The following is a 23,035-nucleotide window of genomic DNA, read 5'->3' as shown; positions in this document are numbered from 1 at the left end:
CCCAAAGATGAAAATTCAGCTAAAGGGAAGGAGATTTGAGACGATAGAAGAGATTCAGGCAGAATCGCAGATGGTGCTTGACAGGCTGACAAAGAAAGATTTCCAGGGATGCTTACAGGCTTGGCAGCGGCGCTGGGATCGTTGTGTTCACTCCCAGGGGAACTACTTCGAGAGTGATGGATGAATTTAATACCTGAGATAAGTGTACGGGTTTTTATACGCGCAGTCTTGAAACTTTCAGATCGCACCTCGTACATCTCGTAAATCACGTATTTTGGTTATAAACTTATGGAAATGCCGGCGAGTTGTCAGGTGAGGATGACGATGATACTGATAGTAGTGGAATAAACGGTGAGTTGCCGCTTGGTCAACTTCGCACATGGTCCAGTGGCTTCCACCTTTGAATTCCGTTCTAGGCACCATTGGTAAATTGCCTTATGTTTTAAGGTTACTTTGGTTTGTGCAGAGTTATTTAAGAATTAATTACGAATTGCGACATGTCAAAGAAAGAAGAATGAGTGACAACAGTGGAAAAGCCCATGGCGTGCTGTACGTTAAGGCAATGTCGTACGTAAGCGATAAGAAGCGAGCTGTGCTAGCTGCATGGGGTGTCATATGACATAAGGGAATCGCTTGTTGTGTCCTACGTGAGAGAAGCACACGGCCTTCCTGCGCATGCGCCTTCCCTGTACTGCACAGTCAGAGCTTCCTTGCGCATGCGCCTTACTGGTCAGCGCAGCGACCTGCGCGAAAATACCAAAATATTTGATCTCTCGGACTTTGGCCGCTGACCGCTTCGCTGTAACATAGGACAGCGCCATACAAACAGCCAGTTTGATATTTCCGCTTCACCCACGCAAGTCTCAAGATTACAGTCGTGGACTGTACGTTGTGTTGAACGGTTGCAGGCGTGAGTCAGCAGCTTGGATCTTTATTACCGACATTTCTCAACAGTAATAACCAGAGGAATCTTGGCTTTTTGGCGTACTTAAAGAAATATTCCTGTGTTTGCCAAGAGGGACAGAAGAACAGATTACTTTGAGGTTTGACGTTTCTTGGGATTAGAAGCGTTAACGTTGTGCTAACTGGTGCAGTCGCCGCTTGAATTGGTGCAGTAGGTGTTCAGCACCTCTGCATAGCGAAATTGTTCCACTGATGTTTGCCTTCTCGAATCCTAATTGGCCCTAATTGATCCTAATTCCTGCGTCACAGTTCGGAATCTAAGATGATATTCGAACTAACGACGTTGCGCAATATTTGATTCCCCAGGATTTCTGGTTATTATGTAATAAAAGCAGGTTCTTGTTGGCAGTTCTTACTTTTCCAATATCTGCTTTAATATTATCTTCCATCTTACTCGTGTCTCCCAGGATGTCTCTTCCCTTGAGGCTTCACAACTGAAATGTTTTACGTAACGGCCGCAGTGCAACGTGGCTAGTTCAGTCACGTGTTGAATTACGGGGCGTTTCCTCGTACTAATTCAGTAGCGTTTGTTTAAAAATAATAGGTGCTCGGCGAGCAAACATGTCAGAGAGGGAAGATTTACCAATTAATTACCACAGGGTGACCTGCAGCGGAGTAGCTCAATTATCTTTACGTCTTTCAAACAGAAATAATTAAACGATCTTTTGCTTTCGCACAAGGAAAAAAAAACAATTGAACGAGATCAAAACACTGCTTCGTATTCACGAGGCCTCAGGTTCAGATCTTGCCCTGAAGACTGACTCCTCTAACTGTTTTATTTTTGAGATGATAAAGTTGCGTCATATTGTGATAAATATATATTTGTTTAAATCTTGTCCGTCTAATCACAATAAAGTCTTATTAAATATTAAAATATTACTATAATTAACATTTAAATATTTAAAATATATTAAATGATATTCTCTATCGAAATGTTCGATTTACATTAGATCATCACTTTTTTTTTACACGACATGTTTCAGTTCTAAAAGAACCATCTTCAGGTGTATAAAATTATATAAACTTAAATATAATTTCTTAAATGCAACTTTTAGTCAGATGTTTATCTGGCTCCAAATTGATGGTTCAGTTCAAACACGGCAATACTTCCAGACGGACATAACTCCTCCACAACTTCATTTCTGGCTGTTAAAAACAACAACAAAACGTTCACGCACACAAAATCATATTAAGCACGACGTACATATACAGAACAACTTCGAATACGATATTAAAATACAATAAAATCTGGAAGAAAACATAATTTTGATATCTGATAAACATCTGACTAAAAGTTGCATTTAAGAAATTATATTTAAGTTTATATAATTTATACACCTGAAGATGGTTCTTTTAGAACTGAAACATGTCGTGTAAAAAAAGTGATGATCTAATGTAAATCGAACATTTCGATAGAGAACATCATTTAATATATTTTAAATATTTAAATGTTAATTATAGTAATATTTTAATATTTTAATATTTAATAGGAATTTTATTGTGATTAGACTGACAAGATTTAAACAAATATAAACAAATATGTTTTATTTTTGTTTGTTGTGATTTGTCTTGGTCATTTAGGTAAATACTGGGATAATATCTCGGATTAGGCCACGGTTGCTTCCTTCTAAATCCTTACCACAGCGATCTTGGGTCGAATTGTTGCATTTGTCCTCTCCCCGGGGGTGTGATGCTGACCACGCACCGAGGTTGAGAATGAGTAGGAGCTATAATTACTCTCCTCCCAAGCGCCTACATAGCGCGTAACGAGATGACTTTACATTTTTTTTATTTCTAAATGACCAGATGTGTTAGAAGTTCCAGGACCGTCAACTTCCTTCTTTGGCAGATACGCGCTTGCCTGGAAATCTCAGCAGAATTTCTGATTCTGAACCATGACTAAACATCATGAGTTGCGCCTGGAGAGTAGGTTTGTTCCGTTTTAATATTTTTCCGTCAAATCACAATTTTTAATAAGATAATAAAATATTTAAAATATCATTTCACGTTCCGCATCGAATGATCGATTTATAAATTGGAACGTCTCTTACGACATGTTTCGGTTATATTTAACCGTCCTCAGGTATAAATTAGATTGGTAAATTTAAAACTCGAATTACAATCATTTACAATGTTATGCAGTTTATTGAAATGTTCTTATCAGATTACTCTTATATATTAGAACGAAGGTATTGTTTTTATATGGCGTGGTTCATCTGATGTTCAATATTAGTCTGTAAAGCAATGATTTAAATAAAACATTAATAAATATGGAGTAATATAGAAAACAAAATGATGGAAGTAAATAAATAGTAGAATGTTTAAGTAAAATAAAATTAAATTAATTTAATAAAACATACCAGTGATGAGTTGATAGAAACATGACGTGTCTGGCGGAAGACATCTAGAAGTATTACTGTGTCGGGTCGAGGTTTAAACATTATTCTTCAAACCGTGGTCTGTATCGTAATGGATAACAATTTTGGTATTCTATGTCATATTTTACGTTATTGTAACTTCTGCGTGGTTTAGTTTCTTGAGGTCAAGTCTTGCCGTTTGAAGACGCTACTAGCAAGTGAGAGCTGACTTATGAGATCTTCCTCAAATATCCTTATACTCTGCTTAGACGTGTCATAATGTACGCTCCGATTTTCGGTTTTCCTGTAAAACAGCCAAAGGATTGCATTGCTCGAACGTCAGACGATACCTGTTTCTTTATAAACAAAGGAGTGTGGGCAACAAAATATCACAGAACACCAACTGCCGTATTAAATGTCACCTGGTTATGTGTTGGCAAAGTTCAAGACGGAATTCAATAATAGATGGTAATTTAAATTCTTTAATACTCGCGTTAACAGTTTTGTTTGGCCGTGCAACGTGGGAAAATAAAACTTTAGCTTATCCAAAGCTAAATCATTTTAAATCAATGAGAGGTGAAGTTAATTATGAATGAAGGTTGCAAAATGAGTATGACCTAGTCAGTGCTGACAGCTCTCCTGTTAGGGCGGGGACCTCAACAAGACGGCGAAATCCGTACAGAACTGAATTCGGAAACTTCTCCGAAAGCATCCACTTGCAAAGACCTAGTCGGAGACGAGAATCTTGCCCAAAATGCAGTGCGTGGTCCGTTGTCATTATCGGCTTTAACCTTCCAGTTCTGCTACCAGAATGTTAACTGCCCAGTTGCCTAATTTATAAAACTAAGCTTTTTAAATTAGGATTAATGTTCAAGGCGTCTGGAATTAGCTGAGGAACATGTTAATCCAGTTTGTCGTGAGAAAATATTTGCTTGTTCTTAGTGGGTTCTTTACTCAGTAAGGATCTAGTCCACATGTGGCCTTCTAGGTCTTTAAGTGCGGCCTTTTGACTGAATCAAAATTTTACAGAACAAATCCTTTTATTTTTATTAATACATTTTTCAAGACGCCCTTAAGGTCACAAATGACGGATGTCCATCTAGAACAGTGGTATTCAACCTTTTTTGTTCGCGTACCCCCAGATATAATTTCTCTTCAACTTTGTACCCCCAAAGTCGGTGTATAATTCAAGTTATACATAGTATATAATCTACATCTAAAATCAATTAAATAAATTACATTACTGATTATTCAGTGTTTATCATAAAATAATTTTTTTTTAAAATTTCGCGTACCCCCGGGGGTACGCGTACCCCAGGTTGAATACCACTGATCTAGAGGATCAACTGAAACTGTGGACCTCCATGCTGCAACCAAACATTCAAATGTTTTCCAACAAAAGGCAGACACAACAAAGTCATTAAAAGATTAGTTAACTTTAAAATTAACAAATAGTTTTCATTTTTTGAAATTATTATTAGATTTTTACAAAATAATGTACATTTTTAAGTATATCTAATTGAAGTTTCTTGAATGTGGCCTTCCAACATGAAAAGGTTCCCCACCCCTGATCTAGTCTGTCTTAATTAATCTGCAATTGTATAAAGGTTCATCCATGTGGAAATATAATATTCTGACCCCGTGATCTTAGGTATGCCGCGTTATTCCAATGTGGTAACATCGATGAACTCTTGCTTATCGTACAGAGCGGATGTTAAGCGACAGTTGTCTCGCGAGATAACGCCTACCTGTGTTTTACAGTTGTGAACAAAACTAAAATTGAAGGTACGCAGAAGAAACTTCACGACCAACGAAGACAAGTTTTCAAATCGGCCACATCGTAGCGAATTTTCCCGAGTCCGTTGAATTAAAGTCTGTTTTAATTCAGAACGCGTAGAAACAATGAGAGACTTTTCCACTCCGTTGACGGACAATCGATACTAGACAAAATAAATATTAAAGTTTCGTCTAGCTTCTAGGCACGTATTCGATTATCTGTCTGTCGTCAAATCAATTTTCGTTTCTCTCAGCACGTGTCACAATCTTCATTGTCTGATATGTAACATAACCTAGCACGCCGACCCCAGGAACCACCTCCCATCTGGAAGCATTAGTAGCGTTATCGATTCTTACAAAGTACAAGGATGACGTTTATATCGAGTTTATCGATAATCGGAAAATTAGTGACGAATAAAGCGTTGGTGTCTGAACTTGACACACGCGTGTAATGAACCATAATACGATTAGCACTTTGAAGCCGAAGCTAGTCTAAATGACAATAAAAATTCAGTCCGTACCACGTAGAAAACAACTCGTCTCCATTACGAAAATCCGCGTATCGACGTTGTGCAAGGAAACAAGACTCGAAGGGTGTAATCCAGGGGTGGGGAACCTTTTCATGTTGGAAACTTCAATTAGATATACTTAAAAATGTACATTATTTTGTCAAAATCTAATAATAATAATTTCAAAAAATGAAAACTATTTGTTAATTTTAAAGTTAACTAATCTTTTAATGACTTTGTTGTGTCTGTTTTTTGTTGGAAAGCATTTGAATGTTTGGTTGCAGCATGGAGGTCCGCAGTTTCAGTTCATCCTCTAGATCAGTGGTATACAACCTGAGGTACGCGTGCCCCCGGGGTACGCGAAATTTAAAAAAATATATATATTATTTTATGATAAAGACTGAATAATCAGTAATGTAATTATTTAAGTTATTTTAGATGTAGATTATATACTATGTATAACTTGAATTATACACCAACGACTTTGGGGGTACAAAGTTGAAGAGAAATTATACCTGGGGGTACGCTAACAAAAAAGGTTGAATACCACTGTTCTAGATGGATATCCGTCATTTGTGACCTTAAGGGAGTCTTGAAAAATGTATTAATAAAAATAAAAGGATTTGTTCTGTAAAATTTTGATTCAGTCAAAAGGCCGCACTTAAGGACCTAGAAGGCCACATGTGACCTTAAGGCCGCAGGTTCCCCACCCCTGTAATCCGTACTGGAATACGAAAATTCTGAGATGACAAAATATTACGCCTGTTTGCTTATTCTGACAACTTTAGTTTCCACCTGTAAAAACCATGTAGTCTTAATGTCTTCCGATACGTCACTGAAGAGAGATAGGTCTGTGGTTGCGTACTGGACTTGTACGAGTCGTACGTATACCGCCATATTGTTATTTTTGCACAAAACAAAGAACTAATCCGACGGTCTCTTGCCAGACAACATTTTGTGGTGGTCCGTCAGTGGCGCTAGTGTCGACTCTACATCGCACATTTATTCGTCAACATGTTTAAAAATCGAAGAATTCTGGTTTTAAGGTAGTCCTCAGTGGTATAACAACCATACCATATTTCATCCAAATCCATCCAGCGGTTCTCTTAATTATGCGGACAGACGGATGGACAAGATGGCCGACCCTGTGTGCGTTCATTTTATTCACATCGTTCAAATAAGGCATAACAACCAGTGTTTAATACGTGAATCACAAACCCATAGAAATAAAGTCTGCGGGCATAATACAGAGTTATTGATTCTGAAAGTCTAATCTGTAGAGGATGACAGAAAATACATCCGTTTCTGCATTTTGTATGTGTCTCGGATGTTTAAGATCGCAGATGCAAAGTTTTGTTCATTCAGCCGGTGCTATTTCTGTGTGGTCTCTAAACGGTAATATTTGTGTCTTCAGAAGCGCGTTTTTTTTTCGGACCGCAAAGGGGCTGATTAAATTTTCGTGACAATAACGGAGATACGCCACCAAGTCGTTGACATCCGGGAACACGTGAATATGTTGATCATGCAAGTAGTTCTCAGGAACTTCGTTGTAGGCACTACTGTGTTAGCGTTGCCGCGTAGGTGATAAATGTTGAACTTTCCGCTAGAGTGCGGAGACATAAAAATTATTCATTTTATGAAATCCCAACCTATTACAGCTAGTTCACATTACGTTCCACAGATGACACCTACCTTTATTTTCAATACGTGTCACTAGATACCGCAAGTATCGCTTTTCCGCGCGAGTACTGAGATCAAAAGTCAAGGTCCGCATTGATCGTTGCATCATAAGAGCATTCCATAAGTGAGGTTATGCTGGTTTCTCACCGTCTAAACCCAGGTTTAAACCGTAGAAAGTTGTCTACCTGTAGGTAGATACAAACGTTTAGGAGAAACATAGTGTTTTATCCTTCATTTCGCATGTTATATGAATCTTAAATCTAATGTTATGCGTTTTAAAATAAAATGGTTCATTTTACGTGGCATGAATAGATTTAAGATCTAGACTTCTGGTTGGTACATTTTACGTACGATTTGATGGATCTTCAACGAAATACCAAGAAAACTATTTGCTGAGTCTGTAATGTCTGCAGGACTCTGGAATTAGTTTTATAACGAGAGACTTCATGTGTAATAAATGAACTTCAAAATCGAACTCCATCGGAGAACGCCTTTCCACTCTTAACATTCGTTTTTATGACATTTTAAAGTTGTGATTTTAGTTAAACGTGCTACGTGTGGACGTGCTTAAGAAATTTGTTTGGGAAAAGTGTTAACGAAATGAGTGATTGCGTTCTCCACTCGTATTCGATATAAATGCTGTAGTGTTTTAGTCAGTCAGCGTTTGATATATTACAGACAAGGGGTCATTTACGTCTAATTAAGAGACCTGCGTTGTAGTTCCTGATAAATTATATATTATAGTTTAAGCAAATGGTTTATTCTATACGATCGGCTAATAATTTCGGATCATAACACACATTTATAAGGCCTTGAATAAAAAATCCTTGCGTTCTTAGTCATGACTTAGCGAAAAATATTCATTAGATCGTGAAGTGATACAATCAGCGTCTTCAACGCAGTCCTGCGTCAGTAACGCCCTTGGTTTGGGGGCTTCACCTCCTGGAGGACTAGCAGTTGGCGATGAAGAAGCTCAAATGTAGGTGAGGAGGAGATAAAGAGACGAACAGGGGAAAACGAATGAGAAGATAGAGGGCAGAAGAGAGCAAGGAGAACACGTCACTTGCATTTCGTCACGTGACGCAACTGTCTCGGCAGGTGCTGAAGTCGACTCATGGCTGTACGTGTCATATCTAATCATATCACGAACTGAGACGGTGAGCTGATACTCGATAGTACGGAGTAACGTCCCACATCGCAAGTGCGCGCGTCTTCCGAATGCGCTCTTTGTACGAGGTGCGATCGGAAAGTTTCTAGACTGCGCCTATAAAAACCCGTACACTTATCTCAGGTATTAAATTCATCCATCACCCTCGAAGTAGTTCCCCTGGGAGTGAACACAACGATCCCAGCGCCGCTGCCAAGCCTGGAAGCATCCCTGGAAATCTTTCTTTGTCAGCCTGTCAAGCACCATTTGCGATTCTGCCTGAATCTCTTCTATCGTCTCAAATCTCCTTCCCTTTAGCTGAATTTTCATCTTTGGAAAGAGGAAGAAGTCACACGGAGCTTAGAAAGGAAGTTGGGGTCGGTTCCTGCAAGATCTTTGAGTTCCTGACAAACGAGAAGTCGATTCTGCTTCTGGTCCTCAGACAGGATGCGTCGCATGTGGAGTTCTTCCTTTAGAATCAGCTGACAGGTCCCATAGCCTATCCCAACAATGTCGCACAAGTCGTTGATGGTACGACGTCGATCTTCGTGAATGGCCTGCCGAATCTTCGTAACATTTTCGGGCGTTGTGCTCGAAGATGGTCGTCCAGAACGCTCGTCATCATCGACAGAGGTTTGGCCATTTTTAAAACGTGAATGCCACACAAAAGTTTGTGCACGACCCATTGCGGACTCCCCAAATGCTTGCTTTAGCATTTCATAGGTTTCCGTAGCCGTTTTGGCGAGTCTTTGGCAAGAGATTCAGGCAGAATCGCAGATGGTGCTTGACAGGCTGACAAAGAAAGATTTCCAGGGATGCTTCCAGGCTTGGCAGCGGCGCTGGGATCGTTGTGTTCACTCCCAGGGGAACTACTTCGAGGGTGATGGATGAATTTAATACCTGAGATAAGTGTACGGGTTTTTATACGCGCAGTCTGGAAACCTTCCGATCGCACCTCGTAGTCTTCACGTACGTTAACTTATTTGTGATCTAAGCACACCGCACAGAGTCTGAAGGTGTTTTTTGTTGTATTTCCACAAACCTAAGAAAAATGTTTTAAATAAAACTTTTAACTTACAACCTAATGTCATCTGTAATTGACGACACAAGCCAATATTTGATTAACTTCGACGCTGACTCATCGACACGCACCAAAATCATGATCTCCAGCAAGTTTTTATGTAAACTAGGGGTTCTCAAGCCGCGGCCCGCGTATATTCATTTCTATCAATCTGTATAATGCCAAATAGTTGCCGCTAAAAATTTTGTAGGGAAAATTTGATTTTACACCAACAGTAAATTACGATAAATATTTGTTTAAAATAAAATTGTACAGCTGAACTTTCTTACAGGCCTATGTTTAGTATTTTGAGTAAACTGGAAAGAAATTTAAGTAAATCGTCCTCGTTTATAACCTCTGTGCCCTAGAGTCCATATTATTTATTATTATTTAGTGTTCTGTCTGACGGCAGGTCCATATGAACAGGATCCTTCCATCCTTTTCTCGGACTGGGACCTGTTCATATACGTTCTTGGCAGATGATCCAGAAGTGGTTTGCCATTGCCTTCTTCTGTGTGTGAATGGAGTAATTGTTGGGATGCCACGGAGGAAAACTCCGTGTTGCCTAGACCACGGCCTTGCCCAACACAAGTTATAAATTCGGGCATCGCCGGGAATCGAACCCGAGACCCCAGGATTACAAGGCCAGCGTTCTAACCGCTAGACCACCGTGGCTATTTCTGAATAATTTATTTATTTATTTTATTTAGTGTTCTGTCTGACGACAGGTCCATATGAACAGGATCCTTCCATCCTTTTCCCGGACTGGGACCTGTTCATATACGTTCTTGGCAGATGATCCAGAAGTGGTTTTGCCATTGCCTTCTTCTGTGTGTGAATGGAGTAATTGTTGGGATGCCACGGAGGAAAACTCCGTGTTGCCTAGACCACGGCCTTGCCCAGCACAAGTTATAAATTCGGGCACCGCCGGGAATCGAACCCGAGACCCCCAGGATTACAAGGCCAGCGTTCTAACCGCATTAGACCAACATAATGGTCGACCGATCTCAGTACTCGTTATTCATATTGATTAGTTTATTAGACCCCGCGGAGTGCTAATGTCGCCATGTTGTCATGAAATTTCTGTTTGCGGTTCACAAACATCTTGTCTCATTGAGACCACGAAAGGGCTTTGCTGAACTCGGAATGTGGTATTCGCCCATCCGAAGACCCGTTGAATCAAAGACGCTGGGAATCTTGGCTGGATTCGAACCCGTCATTCCGGTATCCGTGAGGGCTGTTCTGAGTTAAATTGTCCATTAGTGGCGATTTGACGAAAACTACGCCTTTCAAGGACACGTCTGCTGATCACGTATCCGATAAGAGCACGTACTTACCGTCATCGAGACGAGATTACCTCTAGCACGTACCTGCATTCCTTCAAATGCTCAGGGAACAAATGTGACATCATTTGCTGAACCTGACACACGTGTTTCTTGTTGCGTATTCACAAGAGCCAACGAATAGCACGATATTCAACGCATGTTTCAAATGACACTCGTTGATTTTGTCGTTATCAAATGGAAGTGTTAGCCGACCTCCACCTTATTGCGTTTTAATTTTTGTTCCTTTGATCGACAGACTTGTCCGTGCGTTTGTCTCACCTATAACCAGAGACCAATGCGTTTCCTTCCATGGGCAAGATCAATATGGAGGCCGTGCGCACTGCTGAGTTGGCAGCGATGTTATTGCTTGCCTTTAAATTCTTTGTTGCATCGGGAAATCTAAAAAAATGGAATACATAATTTTGAATATCCTCCGAACTGTGATGAAAAAATGACGGATAAGGAAAGTTATGAGGTGGGCATGGAGGTGGTGCTATCTGGTGGCTAAAATGGTAACTATCGAACAAGGCGGATTTAATATCTCTAAATGCACTTTGCAGAGAACGCATGAGGATCGTATGTGTATTCTGGCATGGAATGCACTTTCCGAGCTTGTTGACTACGGTTATAAACGTTGTATATTTCTTATTGCTTTTATTTGCTTTACACAACTGGGGTTTATTCTCTTCCTCAGGGATAGTGCATTAAATTAGGCAGATCCCGTTTCCTTGCAAATCCTTTTCAAAGCATTATTCAGATCTGTGCCACGGTGGTCTACAGGTTAGAACGCTGGCCTTGTAATCCTGGGGGTCTCGGGTTCGATTCCCGGCGGTGCCCGAATTTATAACTTGTGTTGGGCAAGGCCGTGGTCTAGGCAACACGGAGTTTTCCTCCGGGGGCTTCCCCGGTTTCTCTGTGGCATCCCAACAATTACTCCATTCACACACAGAAGAAGGCAATGGCAAACCACTCCTGGATCATCTGCCAAGAACGTATATGAATAGGTCCCAGTCTGAGAAAAGGATGGAGGGATCCTGTTCATATGGACCTTTCGTCAGACAGAACACTAAATAAAACATAAATAAATAAATTATTCAGAAATAGCCACGGTGGTCTAGCGGTTAGAACGCTGGCCTTGTAATCCTGGGGTCTCGGGTTCGATTCCCGACGGTGCCCGAATTTATAACTTGTGTTGGGCAAGGCCGTGGTCTAGGCAACACGGAGTTTTCCTCCGTGGCATCCCAACAATTACTCCATTCACACACAGAAGAAGGCAATGGCAAACCACTTCTGGATCATCTGCCAAGAACGTATATGAACAGGTCCCAGTCGGAGAAAAGGATGGAGGGATCCTGTTCATATGGACCTTTCGTCAGACAGAACACTAAATAAAACATAAATAAATAAATTATTCAGAAATAGCCACGGTGGTCTAGCGGTTAGAACGCTGGCCTTGTAATCCTGGGGTCTCGGGTTCGATTCCCGGCGGTGCCCGAATTTATAACTTGTGTTGGGCAAGGCCGTGGTCTAGGCAACACGGAGTTTTCCTCCGTGGCATCCCAACAATTACTCCATTCACACACAGAAGAAGGCAATGGCAAACCACTTCTGGATCATCTGCCAAGAACGTATATGAACAGGTCCCAGTCCGAGAAGAGAAAAGGATGGAAGGATCCTGTTCATATGGACCTGTCGTCAGACAGAACACTAAATAAAATAAATAAATATTCAGATCTGTCATGTGTAACCGTTCATGTCCCGCGCTTTCTGGAGCCATTTGAAGTCGTTCCGTTGTAACTGTGCCTTGGTTGTTCAAAGGGGAAAGGTAGGTTATGTTGAGGACCGTGTCCGATGAGCGGGATGCGGGTATATTGGGGACAGACATCTAACCGGAAGACGCGATAACAGGAAGATATAACGAGAGAAGAGGTCGGCGTCGTAAATCACGGCCAGATGTGTTATGGGTTATCTGTAAATAGCTTTGTTGACACTGAACTTCACTACAATTGTTATAACGCACACAGGATCAATGGACCCCTGTTCTCCACATATGCGTTAACCAGATTGTATAAATCGGATTTCTCGTACGATATTAAGATGCTTTCGGTTCGATTTCTTTTACAGGTTTATTGGAAATGAATTGGGGATCCCTGGTTTCGTGTACAATTTCAATATCATAATGTAAATTCAAGTCAAAATCGTCTTCCTGTGACTGGCTGGCTTCATACAAGTCCGGAGGTCAGACTTAGGGTTTGGGTTTTCGTCGTGACGCCATGTCACATACGCGCAATTTTTACACAAATTCAGTCAATGCTCATTCGACCTCCTCGGGATGAAATTCTGCAATGATCCGTCAAATTACTGAGTTCCAAGTAGTTTTGAACGTCTTGAGTGTGTTCACGGATGATCAGCTGATAGTGAGATACAAGGTAAGAGACGATGTTTCACAACCATACAAGACAACAGACAAAATTATTGTTTTATATATCCTGATCTTCAGTATTTTGGATAGTAAACAAGATGATAACAATTTTTTAATTGAATAAAAAAGTGTCCCCTGAATGAATTCTACTCCTGATTTCATAGTAGACCTCATTTATATTTGTTATTGTGGTTCCCAGATACTTACATTTTGAAATATTTTCAAATGCTACAAGCAGAAAAAATCTGAACCAGGATAGCTGATTAAGATGGCTGTCTTCTGGAGATAGCCATCTTAAACTCACCGCGTTGAAAATCTCAAATCGTACCTTTTTTTGTTCGCGTACCCCCAGGTATAATTTCTCTTCAACTTTGTACCCCCAAAGTCGTTGGTGTATAATTCAAGTTATATATAGTATATAATCTACATCTAAAATAAATTAAATAAATTACATTACTGATTATTCAGTGTTTATCATAAAATAATATATATATTTTTAAATTTCACGTACCCCCTAAGATGTCTTCGCGTACCCCCGGGGGTAAAATAAACCCCCCCCCAGATATAATTTCTCTTCAACTTTGTACCCCCAAAGTCGTTGGTGTATAATTCAAGTTATATATAGTATATAATCTACATCTAAAATAAATAAAATAAATTACATTACTGATTATTCAGTCTTTATCATAAAATAATATATATATATTAAATTTCACGTACCCCCTAAGATGTCTTCGCGTACCCCCGGGGGTACTGGGATAGACGATGTAAGGACGATATTCGAAACCCTGCCCTCTCATTTAAAGCAGGCCTTAGCGAAGCTATTCGGTATATTGTGGAATTCGAGCCTAACAAATGAATGTGTTGACCTTCAGATTATTCTCGGCACATTCCTGCCTGTTTGTGAGATAATCCTTGTCATTTCCGAAACAAGCGGCTACCGATAAAGTTCGGGAGGCATTTGTGATGTTTCAAGTGCTGGCCTGACTTTGAACGCTGCAACTTTGATGTGATACGAGTTGCATCCAGTTTCTGCCACACTTTAAGCCACGTCCATAACCTTCGAAGCAAACAATGGATTTTCGCGATCCTGGTATGAATATCATTCCACTAGAGACACCCGAGCGGACAAGCAACACTGACAATTCTTAATGTAAAGTATTTGTGGCAGTAGATTTACTAAAATATTAAGCTTGTAATGTTTCGTAGAACATAAACTAGCATGACTAACTAACTAACTAACTAACTAACTAACTAACTAACTAACTAACTAACTAACTAGATGGTTTAGGGTAACAGTAGGTTCATCACCGAATTAACCAAAGCCCTCCACCGGACCCTGTCCTGGGCCAGCAAAATTCAGTCTCCTTCAACTCCTATCTCCCATAGATCCCGCCTGATATTATCCTCCCATCTACGTCTAGGTCTCCCCAGAGGCCTCTTCCCCTCAGGCTTCCCAAATAGTGGACCCAACCAACCAGATGGCTTATGAAACCCGAAGGTTCATCACCGAATTAACCAAAGCCCTCCACCGGACCCTGTCCTGGGCCAACAAAATCCAGTCTCCTTCAACTCCTATCTCCCATAGATCCCGCCTGACATTATCCTCCCATCTACGTCTAGGTCTCTCCAGAGGTCTCTTCCCCTCAGGCTTCCCAAATAGTGGACCCAACCAACCAGATGGCTTACCGAACCCGAAGGTTCATCACCGAATTAACCAAAGCCCTCCACCGGACCCTGTCCTGGGCCAACAAAATCCAGTCTCCTTCAACTCCAATCTTCCATAGATCCCGCCTGAGATTATCCTCCCATCTACATCTAGGTCTCCCCAGCGGTCTCTTCCCCTCAGGCTTCCCAAATAGTGGACCCAACCAACCAGATGGCTTACCGAACCCGGAGGTTCATCACCGAATTAACCAAAGCCCTCCACCGGACCCTGTCCTGGGCCAACAAAATCCAGTCTCCTTCAACTCCTATCTCCCATAGATCCCGTTTGATATTATCCTCCCATCTGCGTCTAAAAACAAGTATGACGACCTCAGAAAATTTGTATTCGTCCTCTCGTTTGATGACGATGACAAATGATCTTTTCAAACCAGGCATGTGAAGATGTGACAGATATAAGCTGTAGACTATCGTAAATATACCAACATACATTTTTAATCGTAACAATTACAGACATGGCGACAATACGAAACTTTGAATTTATACCTGAGGAATTTAACACAGCTGGAATCTGAAAGGGTGAATGGATATTATGTGCAGAAATTAAGAACAAAATTATGTGCTTGGAACGAGGAGGCATCTTTGTTAATGCTCCTGTTTCTTGTAGTGGTTGTAGAGATAATTTTTGTCTTGAAACAAACGTGTTGTTTTCTTAATAAAACTGATTCCTTTAAAGTTTCCATGCTATATATTTAATCTGTGATTAAGAAATATAAATATAATCGGGGGAATAGTAAATTTGACTGTAAGAGTAAAAATTATTGTGACAATCCCAACCAACGAATTAGGTATTTTGGTAGTAACATTTTAAGTTGGCTTGGATATGAAGAAACATGTGACATTTATCTTTTTAATTATATTTGGCACGGAAGAGGTGAAGATATAAATATTTCAACAAGTGGTTAGCGTACTCATCCAAGACAACTGTAGTTATCTGGCATATCTTGACTTGTAAACTTACAAGATATCATTCTTACTGAGTGAACAAATTAAGATATTTGATAAAATATTTGTGTAATATCATTCGTATGACCAGATAAGCTCTATCGAACGATCTGTTTGAGGTGTGATACTTCTCGAGTGCCTTCCACCTCATCCCCCATCTTAAAAAAAAAATACGGTGAGCTTACGAGATGTCAGAAAGGAAGTTCACAGACCATATATTTTGAAGTGATTTATTGAATTTTCTATGTGGACAGTAGACCTTCTGTATAGTCCCCGTCCAGTTGCTCTTTCAAAATGGAACGATTACGATGAATTTATATACACATAATATCATGGGGGTTAGCCGGATCCGAGCCGCGTTTTGAACCGAGGACCTCCCAAACGTGAAATAAGATCGATGTACATTTGACCTTGACCGAACGTTTTCGTCCTTCAACTTGTTTTTTTATGTCGTGCTTAGCATGTAGTCTGTTTAATGGCTTACATTCAACGACACAGACAGTTTGAAAGATTCCCGTCGGGTAGAATCTGTCCCGTGTCATGTGACTGGTTAGAAATCGATTTGTTCGTCTTGTGATGTTATTGATACTGAGCAGTTGATACAGCTTTTGAGTGCAAACCCACTAAATTGTAGGGGAATTGGACTAACCTAGAAAAGAGCATTCATTTACGTTGTGTGTATGTTTATTAATACAATATTGATAATTATAATTTTATTATTATTATTAGTGTTCTGTCTGACGACAGGTCCATATGAACAGGATCCTTCCATCCTTTTCTCGGACTGGGACCTGTTCATATACGTTCTTGGCAGATGATCCAGAAGTGGTTTGCCATTGCCTTCTTCTGTGTGTGAATGGAGTAATTGTTGGGATACCACGGAGGAAAACTCCGTGTTGCCTAGACCACGGCCTTGCCCAACACAAGTTATAAATTCGGGCACCGCCGGGAATCGAACCCGAGACCCCAGGATTACAAGGCCAGCGTTCTAACCGCTAGACCACCCTGGCTATTTCTGAATAATTTATTTATTTATTTTATTTAGTGTTCTGTCTGACGACAGGTCCATATGAACAGGATCCTTCCATCCTTTTCTTGGACTGGGACCTGTTCATATACGTTCTTGGCAGATGATCCAGAAGTGGTTTGCCATTGCCTTCTTCTGTGTGTGAATGGAGTAATTGTTGGGATGCCACGGAGGAAAACTCCGTGTTGCCTAGACCACGGCCTTGCCCAACACAAGTTATAAATTCGGGCACCGCCGGGAATCGAACCCGAGATCCCCAGGATTACAAGGCCAGCGTTCTAACCGCTAGACCACCGTGGATTATTGTAAACAGGTACAATGTCAACTCGCCAGGGCACGAAGTGTCTCGTCTTGAGTGAAAACAAAGGACCCTCTAAAAACACGACCTTTCACAGCTTGGAGGACGTGTTTTCGTCATCTTTCAGCAAACTGGATTATCACGAGCTAGGAGCAATACGCAATGATTTAAAATACGCTGCCATTAGGCCGCCATTTTTATTCCTTTCTCTTATCATCTTGCTCGAGTTTATTTAACTTTGAAACCGTTAACATACTCAGCAAGAAAAATATTGTGCACTGCCCCTAATACAAATACTTTCGGGACCTTATTCCCCTAAGTCAAGCTGAAATGTCCCTGTAAGAACCATGTTGCAACTGTTTTGTTTGATGTAGCGTTGAGGAGAAAGGGGGTATGAGTTTATAATTAATGTTTGGGGTGGGAATAATCGGCGGTCTCCTTATTGGGCCTTATGAGGTACCACCTAGACCAGGGGTGGGGAACCTTCGGCCTTAAGGCCACATGTGGCCATCTAGGTCCTTAAGTGCGGCCTTTTGACTGAATGAAAATTTTACAGAACAAATCCTTTTACTTTTATTAATACATTTTTCAAGACGCCCTTAAGGTCACAAATGACGGATGCCCATCTAGAACAGTGGTATTCAACTTTTTTGTTCGCGTACCCCCAGATATAATATCTCTTCAACTTTGTACCCCCCAAAGTCGTTGGTGTATAATTCAAGTTATACATAGTATATAATCTACATCTAAAATAAATTAAATAAATTACATTACTGATTATTCAGTGTTTATCATAAAATAATATGTATTTTTTTAAATTTCACGTACCCCCTAAGATGTCTTCGCGTACCCCCGGGGGTAAAATAAACCCCCCCCAGGTATAATTTCTCTTCAACTTTGTACCCCCAAAATCGTTGGTGTATAATTCAAGTTATATATAGTATATAATCTACATCTAAAATAAATTAAATAAATTACATTACTGATTATTCGGTGTTTATCATAAAATAATATTTTTTTTTTAAATTTCACGTACCCCCTAAGATGTCTTCGCGTACCCCCGGGGGTAAAATAAACCCCCCCCAGGTATAATTTCTCTTCAACTTTGTACCCCCAAAGTTGTTGCTGTATAATTCAAGTTATACATAATATATAATCTACATCTAAAATAAATTAAATAAATTACATTACTGATTATTCAGTGTTTATCATAAAATAATATATATATATTTTAAATTTCACGTACCCCCTAAGATGTCTTCGCGTATCCCAGGTTGAATACCACTGTATTAGACAGTTGGTAGAACTCCTTGGACGAGTGAACAGCCCGTACACAGGACAGCACAACACAGAAAAACGCGGACAAACATCCATGGCTTGAGTGGGATTCGAACCCACGGTCCCACGCCTCAGACCCCGCGGCCACTGTAACGGCAATCTATACTTAATGTTAGTTTTGTTGTATAAACTAAAACATTTTAAGGAAAGTAGACTTCCTAAGTTCTTTACAGAAGTTTCTGTTTATAATCTACATTGTGTTGATTAAGATGATTAATATCTTTACATAATTGAATCGCTGTGCCACAATATTGTTACCCGAATAATAATACCCCCTCCCCCCAGTGCAGTGTGAACAGAACCACCGTACATAATCAGATAAAATGTCTTCTGAAAAGTGTATCATGCTTATGACATACGAAACTGTGCTGACAGATGGAATGGATTATTCATCTTAATATTCTAACAAGCTATAGGCTAATCCTTCGGCCACTTACTTTTGTCGTACTCAAGTACGAAGATAAATACAAGTAGCAGTAACTTACGTATGATGAGGTCGTCTGTACTCGAGTGTGATACAAATCATTTAATTATTCTGTAACCCCGAATTTTTAATTAGTACAGCACATCATACTTGTAAACTTATTTCGTTTAAATAAGATCCCGTTTATTTCATAGGAACTATGCCGAGCTAAAAATTAATTTGCCCCTCCAAAGCCATTATCATTATCATCGTCGTCGTATTTTTGTTTCCAACTAACTCACACCTGAAGATTTCTGTCTTCTGGGTTGTTGCGCTGTGTAGTCTGGTAGATGTTTACCAACGTTTCAGAGGTCATACTGCCTCCGTCATCAGAGTATGAAGATTTCTGTCTTCTGGGTTGTTGCGCTGTGTAGTCTGGTAGATGTTTACCAACGTTTAAGAGGTCATACTGCCTCCGTCATCAGAGTATGAAGATTTCTGTCTTCTGGGTTGTTGCGCCGTGTAGTCTGGTAGATGTTTACCAACGTTTCAGAGGTCATACTGCCTCCGTCATCAGATTATGAAGATTTCTGTCTTCTGGGTTGTTGCGCTGTGTAGTCTGGTCGATGTTTACCAACGTTTCAGAGGTCATACTGCCTCCGTCATCAGAGTATGAAGATTTCTGTCTTCTGGGTTATTGCGCTGTGTAGTCTGGTAGATGTTAACCAACGTTTGAGAGGTCATACTGCCTCCGTCATCAGAGTATGAAGATTTCTGTCTTCTGGGTTGTTGCGCCGTGTAGTCTGGTAGATGTTTACCAACGTTTCAGAGGTCATACTGCCTCCGTCATCAGAGTATGAAGATTTCTGTCTTCTGGGTTGTTGCGCTGTGTAGTCTGGTCGATGTTTACCAACGTTTCAGAGGTCATACTGCCTCCGTCATCAGAGTATGAAGATTTCTGTCTTCTGGGTTATTGCGCTGTGTAGTCTGGTAGATGTTAACCAACGTTTGAGAGGTCATACTGCCTCCGTCATCAGAGTATGAAGATTTCTGTCTTCTGGGTTGTTGCGCCGTGTAGTCTGGTAGATGTTTACCAACGTTTCAGAGGTCATACTGCCTCCGTCATCAGAGTATGAAGATTTCTGTCTTCTGGGTTGTTGCGCTGTGTAGTCTGGTCGATGTTTACCAACGTTTCAGAGGTCATACTGCCTTCGTCATCAGAGTATGAAGATTTCTGTCTTCTGGGTTATTGCGCTGTGTAGTCTGGTAGATGTTAACCAACGTTTGAGAGGTCATACTGCCTCCCATATCAGAGTATGACGATTTCTGTCTTCTGGGTTGTTGCGCTGTGAAGTCTGGTAGATGTTAACCAACGTTTCAGAGGTCATACTGCCCCCGTCGTCAGGGCGATGAACATCTACCAGACTACACGGCGCAACAACCCAGAAGACAGAAATCTTCATAGTCACCGCTGCGAAAACCTCGAATCTTACATAACTCACACCTGACTCGGTGCATAGGAGTTTTGGTGTACTTCAATCGCTAGCAAGCGGTTGGAACAAAATAAAACGCAAAACTTTTGTTGCAAGTGTCATGACACTAAAACGAACCCCCTGAGATATACGTTGTGGCATTGTGAACAGGATTCGATTACCTCAGATGGTCGATTTAATCAACTGTGTTGAGCCTTCGGGTCTCGTAGCAGGGAAGTGGTTTGTGATAACTTGCTCATTCATCGAATGCGCCGGGACTCGAAACAAACACTTTGTTGTAGGCACACAGAAAAACATCGCTGCCTCTTATTTGGAAGGGCCTGGGTTCATAATTCTGGTGGTTTTCTTTATAAGCTCCAGACATGTACCATGGTAATAACTCAGGTTGTTAATACCTCATCCTTCCGTGTCGGTGCCCTATTCGACGCTGCTGAACTTCTGACACCGAGATGAAATAAACCATAAACAAACAATTTCCAAGAATACATATTGCACTTTGATTTTCATAAGCAATGGAACCACGAAGTTTCATTGTTAACTTAAAGACGTTAAAATGGGCTGTTCAGTGTCTGTGCGTTCTGTCCTCTGAGTCCCTAGAAACTGAATAGGAACTTTCGATGAAAATCTTTACGCCGAGGAAATCAGAATGGAATTCGATAATCTCGAAATGTCTCGAATATCGAGCAACAATCCTCTTTCATTCGAATGGGCCCCCAGATTTGTTAATTTAGGATGTAGATCTGTGAGGGATATTCTAGGCCACGGCAGCCCCTCAGTTTTAAAAGACGTGACGACCAAGCCTTGTGTAACTCGTCCAGGATGTTCCGTAACAGCGCTGAATTACCCGTTATTGGCTAAGAGGGAGTACCAGTTACGGTCACTTTTAAACGCTGATGCCGAGTTCTTATTGAATCCGAAGGTTCATGTTCGCCATTATATCTTATTACGAGCCAGTTCAATCCAGTCCATATCAGCAGACCATATATTTTCGAGGCCCATTTTAATTCTGTCCACCCAATCTACTTTTATGTCTCAGAAGCGGTTTCTTTGGCTGTATTTTGATAAAGTTTTATATGAATTTCTCATGTTTCCCACGGATAGTAAACGTGCAGCCCATCCCATTGATTTATTCACCTTGACAGGTGCTTGTTAATCAACTAATACCAACGTACAGTTCCTTACAAGTCCTCTTTATTGTGTTAATATGTTCGTTTAGCCGGAATTTTGTTTCGAAGCGTCCTTCGTCTGAAGCATATTTTGCGATATTCATGGAGGTACTGTGAATTTTGGAAGTCTTAGACGTTAATGGCTTTACCGTTTAATCCAGTGGCGAATTCACTTTTTGACGTAAATTCGTCTATAAGGAAGGGTCATTCGGCAAAAATGTGTTACGAAAAAGTTTTACGAAAAAGGGAAACAAAAAAGTGTAACTTCATTGTTATGTTACCTAGGAAACGTCATCTGTTTACTCGGAATTGTTGTTACCTATAAAACATTACATTACATTACAATACTTTACATTACTTTACATTACATTCAGCTACCACAAGTCCATCTTAAGCGTAACTAATTCAAGTTAAATAAGCAAAATCTTAATCAAACTTTACTCAATTGTAAAGCATGAATAAAGGAAATATTTAGAATAAAGCCAATATATAAACTTCCTTTCCGTGTAGACGTATTTACGTCAAATTCTCCGGAACCGTGGTTCTACTGACAACTTTTTGGATTGTCCAAAATTGTCGATATTTTGAACCAGCCTGTATTTATTAAGTAGTTTCGGTGGTGTATAATAATGTCTAGATAAGCGTGGTTTGGGCACAGTCAGTGAACTGATTTAAGGCAAAAAAAATCTTGTAGTCTTTCTAAATTGATTCTCATTCTCTCCCAAATGTTATCGGCCATCTTTTTATGAAAATGATACGTCAGAATGGTGGGTTGAAGTAATATAGGGATCATATTTGTAATTACAACGAAAGACTTTCGTTAATCAAAATATGAATAATTCACAAGTAAAGACGAATTTATCTGGACGATAATAGAAGTGTTCAGAAGTAGTGGAACTCATGCACATTGAGGCCGTTTTCATTGCCGATCAGGACAACGCATGGAGATAATTTGTAATTCATTTTACACATTAAATTAACAAAGGAATTTTTAACCCAAAAATAATGATGTCTGCCATATAACTGAAACGTTCTTATTTATTAAGACAGGTTAATACTTACCATAATTGTTCATTCTGTACACTGCTGATATGAAGTACATTCTGCTTTATGTATTTGCGATCTGGATGATTAATGACATTACTTACGCACACCACAGTCGATGTTATTATTTTGTTGGTAAACACGCTTTCAACTAATTGGTTTATCCAAGCCTGTATGTCTTACGATGTTATTGACCTCAAGCAACCTTTGCGCGTCCCAAATACGTACATAGGTCTGTGGAATTTTCATTTGGGTTACCCTGAACTGCTTGACGGATCTGGATGAAATTTTGTATAGATGTTATGCCATTTCAGGTTACCCAAAAGCTGTAATTTTTGATTTCAATAAAAATTTTCT

The 23,035-nt window shown here is 40.1% G+C and overlaps 1 protein-coding gene and 1 long non-coding RNA gene across 2 annotated transcripts in view; one reads left to right on the top strand and one right to left on the bottom strand.

Moving 5' to 3' along the window:
- The window catches only part of Picot (putative inorganic phosphate cotransporter protein picot), a 100,433-nt gene that overhangs the window by 21,465 nt on the left and 55,933 nt on the right, over nt 1–23,035 (top strand). The gene's annotated exons all lie outside the window — the stretch shown is intronic.
- The window catches only part of LOC147874143 (uncharacterized), a 43,069-nt gene continuing 23,042 nt past the window's right edge, over nt 3,009–23,035 (bottom strand). Inside the window, exons 2-3 of the long non-coding RNA XR_015534648.1 lie at nt 3,324–3,624; nt 3,009–3,197 (exon numbers count right to left, since the gene is read on the bottom strand). This is a non-coding gene — a long non-coding RNA (uncharacterized LOC147874143). The remainder of the gene's footprint in view (nt 3,198–3,323; nt 3,625–23,035) is intronic.

This window comes from Zootermopsis nevadensis, unplaced genomic scaffold, assembly GCF_977971745.1.
Source record: "Zootermopsis nevadensis isolate Lab colony 2312 unplaced genomic scaffold, Znev_1.0 Znev_ptg000011l, whole genome shotgun sequence".
Lineage (NCBI taxonomy): Eukaryota > Metazoa > Arthropoda > Insecta > Blattodea > Termopsidae > Zootermopsis > Zootermopsis nevadensis.
Note: the sequence above shows the minus strand (reverse complement) of the source record. Positions and strands in the feature narration are given on the sequence as shown.